Source organism: Octopus sinensis, linkage group LG8, assembly GCF_006345805.1.
Source record: "Octopus sinensis linkage group LG8, ASM634580v1, whole genome shotgun sequence".
Classification (NCBI taxonomy): Eukaryota; Metazoa; Mollusca; class Cephalopoda; order Octopoda; family Octopodidae; genus Octopus; species Octopus sinensis.
Window position 1 is genome coordinate 37,326,093 of NC_043004.1, and position 6,567 is coordinate 37,332,659.

The following is a 6,567-nucleotide window of genomic DNA, read 5'->3' on the forward strand; positions in this document are numbered from 1 at the left end:
CATTCTGTCATGAAGGAGAGCAAAAAATTTACTAATGAGTTCATGCCTGATATCCAGATTGAACAACACGATGAAAGTGTGGCAACCGTTGTTGCAAAGAAAGTGAAATAAATGGCAAAGCAAAAAGTGATTAAACAATTGGCTGATAGGTTTGAACAAAATCCTCTGCATAGCAAATATGTGGCCCATAGCAAACAAGCTAATGTAGACCAAAAGCACACATATCTGTGGCTAGGGAACTCAGGTCTAAAGGCAGAGAGTGAAGGGTTTATCTTAGCTGCTCAAGATCAGAGTTTATTGACCCAGAACTACAAATCCAATGTAAAGAAAAATGGAGTAGACCCAAAGTGCTGATACTACATCTTGTTTTAACTTTCATCGTTTAAATCTTAAGAAGGTCTTACAGGCTTTTAGAATCCCAGATATCATGATCATTTGTAGCTTATAAATTAAGGATTTGTATTCTCTCCCTAAGATCCTAAGTTCAGCCATACTTTGGTCCAGATGAGTAGATATAAATATATATCCTGTTGCTCCAATAAAAATTGGTACTGGATTTGCAAACTCGTTATCAATAGTTTATATATGCTCTCTTTCTCTTGTATTTTTCTAACCACATTTGTGTCCAGGGGGTAGCTGATCCCCACTACAGAATACATCTTTTCTTTGTGGTCCCACGCAACGATATCTGACTGATTGTGTTTTAATTTCGTGGCTATTTTAATTTTCAAGGTCTACCAATATTCTTTTGACCAATTGGTCTTAAAATGGTCAGCTTCGTCTGTAGGGTTTTTTGGGGGGCGGGGGGGGGTCCATTATTCTGTTCCAGACTGTTCTGGTTGCCTCATGGAGAAAATAATATCTGGAAGACCAACTATCACTGTTGATAATAATGTGGTTGATGTCTTCAGGCTTGGTCTTACAAAGCTTACATTTGTTGTCTGTCAACGTTTTCTGTCTTTTATTCTGTAGGTACTTAGTGGGAATCTCTTATTCTTAGATTCTTGATGTAGACATCTATCACTTCTCAGTGAACTGGTCCATTTTCTCATTCTGTTGTTCTGATAAATAGATTTAACCAATGCTCCTTGGAGAGAGATTTGTATCAGCTCTTATTTCATACAAGCTTTCCTCAATTTCATTATCCTAATTATGTTGTTGGTTTCGTGGACACAAACTTGGACAAGATACTTACTGGTCTCATTCCTCTGCTGCAGATGTTGTTTCGAATCACAATCCATGCCTCATATGACATCAACACAAATTTAAGACTATGGTCACCATGCTTACATCGGAAGTATAGCCTGTCTACATCGCCATTGATGTATGTGTGTGTGTGTATGTGTGTGTGTGTGTGTGTGTGTGTGTGTGTATGTATGTATGTATGTATGTATGTATGTATGTATGTATGTATGTATGTATGTATGTATCATGCATGCATGTATGTATGCATGCATGTATGTATGCATACATGTATGTATGCATGCATGTATGTGTGCATGCATGCATGTATGTATGCATGCATGCATGTATGTATGCATGTATGTATGAATGCATGAATGTATGCATGTATGTGTGCATGTATGTATGCATGCATGTATGTATGCATGCATGTATGAATGCATTATGCATGTATGAATGCATATATGTATGCATGTATGTATGCATGCATGTATGTATGCATGCATGTATGTATGCATGCATGTAGGCATGTATGTGTGCATGTATGTATGTATGCATGTATGTATTATGCATGCATGTATGCATGTATGAATGCATGCATGTATGCATGTATGTATGCATACACACATGCATGTGTGCATACACGCATGCATGCATGTGTGTAAGTATGCATGCTTGTATGCGTGTATGTATGTATGTATGTATGTATGTTTGTGTGTGTGTGTGTATGTATGTATGTATGTATGTGCGTGTGTGTGTGTGTGTATGTATGTATGTATGTTTCTGTGTGTGTGTATGTATGTATGTATGTATGTATGTATAGTTCAATGACGATCATATCAGCAATTACGATGATTTCGCGTGAAATTAATATTAAAAAATTTGTCAAAGTGATACGTTACGGATGAGTGGAACAGTGTGAAAGAAATAATAAGTGCCTGCTACAGAAGACTTGAAAACGATGCCATTCGAAGGAAAAATACACTTTTATGGAAAAGGAAAATATTCTTTCCTACTCTAGGCACAAGGCCCGAAATTTGGGGGGAGGTCCAGTCGATTAGAGTGTTCCCAGTACGTAACTGGTGCTTAATTCATCAATCCCGAAAGGATAAAATGCAAAGTCGACCTCGGCGGAATTTGAACTCAGAACATAAAGACAGACGAGAAAAAGGAAAATATTGTCGTTACTTGATAGTTAAGACTTGCAATTATAGAGACAAGGGAGGTAACTCTTGAATTATTTATCATGAGTTAGTTCCCCTATAGAACAAATCGTTATGAACGTTTCTACTTCTAAATGAATGTTTTTCTAACAAGGTCATGGGCGCAAGACTTCTGTAGCAACCAATCATTTATGAGGTAGAGAGTAACGAGTTTGCCCCAATTTCATAAGGTGCCTACTTTATGTTTATAAATATATTCGTCTTACAAGAAACTACAAGTTAAAACAACCGTCAATAAATTGTATTTCGTATGAAATATATATATTTAGAAGGAAAATATACTATTAACACTTGGTTGACAGGAGTTCTTCCTATGAAGATTTCTCCTGCTACCTGCTCACCCCGTAGCGAGGTTCCACTTACAAGGCATTAATTAGGGGATAGACTCTCAGAGATAATTGAAAAATTATTTGCTTTCTTAAGGAAAATGTCAAAGAAATAATTGTTTGATTTTTTTCTTTTTTTAACATCAGAATTTTCTTACCTTGAACTAACGACTAACAGCGTTATTTTCCTTTGATGTTTAATTCTTAGCTGTGTGTATTAATTGGTAATGGAAACTTAGTATACTCAGCATATGATAATATTGTATGGAACCACGCAGACTTCAGGTTAGTCATTCATTGACTTCACATCAAGTTTTGCTGCTTGATTATGAAGAGGTAAGATCTCTCACTTTCGACCTGGAATTTTGTAGGATAAAATTATTAGAAACGATCTATTACAAGACACCATCATGGCACTACCAACTAAAAGAAGAGGACATGAAGTAACCTTGAAGTTAATATCTGTAAACTATCGAAGAACATAATTATTGCATTACTGCAAGACATATGGTGTGAAAGAAAGGGGATCTGAGACTGGCGGGTAAATGAAGAGGTATGACATTCTTATTGGTGGCCACTTGGTATGGTACAGGAATATGACTATACGTTATGCAATGGCACCAAATATGTATCTTGCACTTTATCGTACTAAATCTAACCCAGATTCCAACAAAAGATTTAAGGCAACTGCATCCTGTTGAACTAGATTCAGTAAAAAAACGAATCTGTTGTAGCGATAATCAATATTAAAACTGTAAGGAAAAGTAATTCTTGCTATTTGAAGGCTTTCAAAATCACATCCCCGCATTCTTGAAATGCTGCCCATTGTGGTAGGGAGTTGGCAATATCAGAACTACAGCTATATCCTTAAAATTAGCAAGATTCAATCAGGACATTTTGATCAGTTAGTATAGCCCAAAGCCTATATTATAGTTTGAAAATTTGGAACTCATCCTACAAAATAACTAAACATATACAATATATATATCAGATTGTATGATGCTTGCGTATGAACTGCAATGCTAATGATAGTGAGATATAAACCCTGACTGCAAAGACTAGAAAGACGTTAAGCCAGCATGCTTGTTTGGGTGTGCAATAGAAGTGTACATGAATGTGAAGTACAGTGTGTGGAAAGAAAAACTGAGCATCAGAGGAATCAGATGCGGTATACAGGAGCGAAAACAGTTTTGGAATGGTCATGTAAGGCATATGGATGAAAACATCTGCATAAAGAGGTACCAATTACTTACAGTGAATGGAACCTATGGAAGAGAAAGAGAGAGAGAGAGAGAGACCAAGGAAGTTATGAGATGAAGTGGTAAAGACTGATCTCAGGATGTTAAGCCTCATAGAGAAAATGACAAAGAACTAAAATGATTGGTGATATACAGTGCTCAAGTAAACCCACTCTGCTATCCCCAAAATTCCAAAACTGAGGTTCTGTAAACATAATATATACAATTTTGTCTTTTTCCCATGTCCCTGTCAAGCCTACATTTGTCATTTCCACACCCATCTCCCTATCACAAATCCCTCTATCACTCTTCTATCTACTGTATTATTCTGCTCCTGTAATTAATAAAAGCAGAACCCATTACTACATATCATGTTGTCACTCTTTCTGTACTGCTATATATAGGGGGCTGTTTGTGCTTGATTACAGCTCCCCGTTTTTCTGCTAGAATGCTGGTCAATTCATTTGAGTTCGCTTCAAACCAATCGGGCATTTTCCATTCTTTTTCTTCCCAAATACACGAAGGCCAATGCTGTAGCATCTCCTTCGGGTGGGATGGCTGTGATAGACTGTTTGAGGGTTTTGCTTTGACAGGGTCCCCCGATCCTTTATCAGCTGGGCGATGCAGAAACTGGGGATTGACAAGTGGTTAATAAGAGCTGTACAGGGATGCCATTAGTAAGGTAAGGTTCAGCAATGAGTATAGTGAAGAATTTCGAGTACAAGTAGGGGTTCAACAAGGATCATCCCTCAGCCTCCTTTTATTCATCATAGTCCGCCAAGCAATAACAGGGGAATTCAAGACAGGTTGCCCCTGAAAACTCCTCTATGCTGATGGCCTGGCCCTCATAGTGGAATCACTACCAGGACTAGAGAAGAAATTTCAGGTGTTGAAGCAAGGTTTAGAATCAAAAGGCCTAGAAAGTAGGAAGGCGAACACATTACAAACCCCTTCAGGTAGGTGGCCCTGCTTGATCTGTAGAAAAGGTGTAGGTAGAAATTGCATAAGATGTACCCAGTATAAGCTATGGACACATAAGAGGTGCAACAACATCAAAGGAAGGTTAACTGGGAAGATAGCTTTTGTGTGTGGCAGATGCACAGGGGCAATCAGAAAACTGATTCCATCACATGCTAGGGGGAGAAACTAGAAATAGTTGATAGCTTTCACTACCTAGGTGACCAAACCTGTAGTTGGGGGTGGATGCTAGAAGAGTATTGCCACTAGAATAAGAATAGCCTGGGCAAAGTTCAGAAAGCTCTAACCACTACTTGTGACAAAGGGCCTCTCACTCAGAGTGAAAGGTAGATTGTATGATGCATGTGTGCGAACTGTCATGCTACATGGCAGTGAAACATGGGCCATGACTGCTGAAGACATGCATAGGCTTGAAAGAAATGAAGCTAGTATGATCAACTGGAGGTGTAATGTCAGTATGCACACACTACAGAGTATAAGTGCCTTGAGAGAAAAATTGGACATAAGAAGCATCAGATGTGGTGTGCAAGAGAGACGTCTGCATTGGTATGGTCATGTGCAACGTATGGATGAGGAGAGCTATATGAAGTACCAATCCCTAACAGTGGAAGGAACCCATCTTAGAGTGAGATGCAGGAAGACTTGGGATGAGGTTTGGAAGCATGACCTTCGAACATTGGGCCTCACAGAAGCAATAACAAAAGACCGAGACCTCTGGACGTATGCTGTGATTGAGAAGACCCAGCAAGGAAAGTAAAATCACAGCCATAGCCTACACCAGTGTCGCATAACCAGCCCATTTAAAAACTACCTTTGAATCGTCGGGTAACATGCCATGCTTGAGGAGACCTAATGAGTCAAGTAAATCAAAATCAAATCACAATCAAATGGAAATTGTAGTTGTGGCCGATGCCAGTGCCACCTGACTGGTTCCCATGCTGATGGCACACAATAAGCACCATACATGCATGGGTTGTTGCCAGTGCCATCTGACTGGCTCCCCGTGCCAGTGGAATGTAAAAGGCACCATCCAAATATGGCTGATGCCAGTGATGATTGAGTGGCTCCCGTGCTGGTGGCACGTAAAAAGCACCCACTACACTCTCAGAGTGGTGGGCGTTAGGAAGGGCATCCAGCTGTACAAACACTGCCAGATTAGATTGGAGCCTGGTGCGACCTCCTGGCTTGCCAGTCCCCAGTCGAACCGTCCAACTCATGCCAGCATGGAAAACGGACATTAAACGATGATAATGATGATGATGAAGAAAGCATTATATGGATTGGCAGTGGTGCTGGTATCGTAAGTGATTAATTGATTATTGATGTCATTATGTTCATTAATTATATTATTATCATTGTAGCAATCATTGCAATTGTAAATCGATTGCTTTTTATTTATCTTGGGCTTCTGAGATAACTTTGTATTGGTTTTTCTATTATTATGTTTGGTATTATTAGTTTCATTTAAAATGATCTTAGGTTTGTTATCTTTATCAATTCCTTTTTCATATGTAGTTAGGTTGCCTGTTATATGTTTATTTTTAGTTATATAACTATTTACGGTGGTATTACAAAGTTTACCAGTTTTATTTTTTTGCTTGTAATTATGTTCTCTTTATT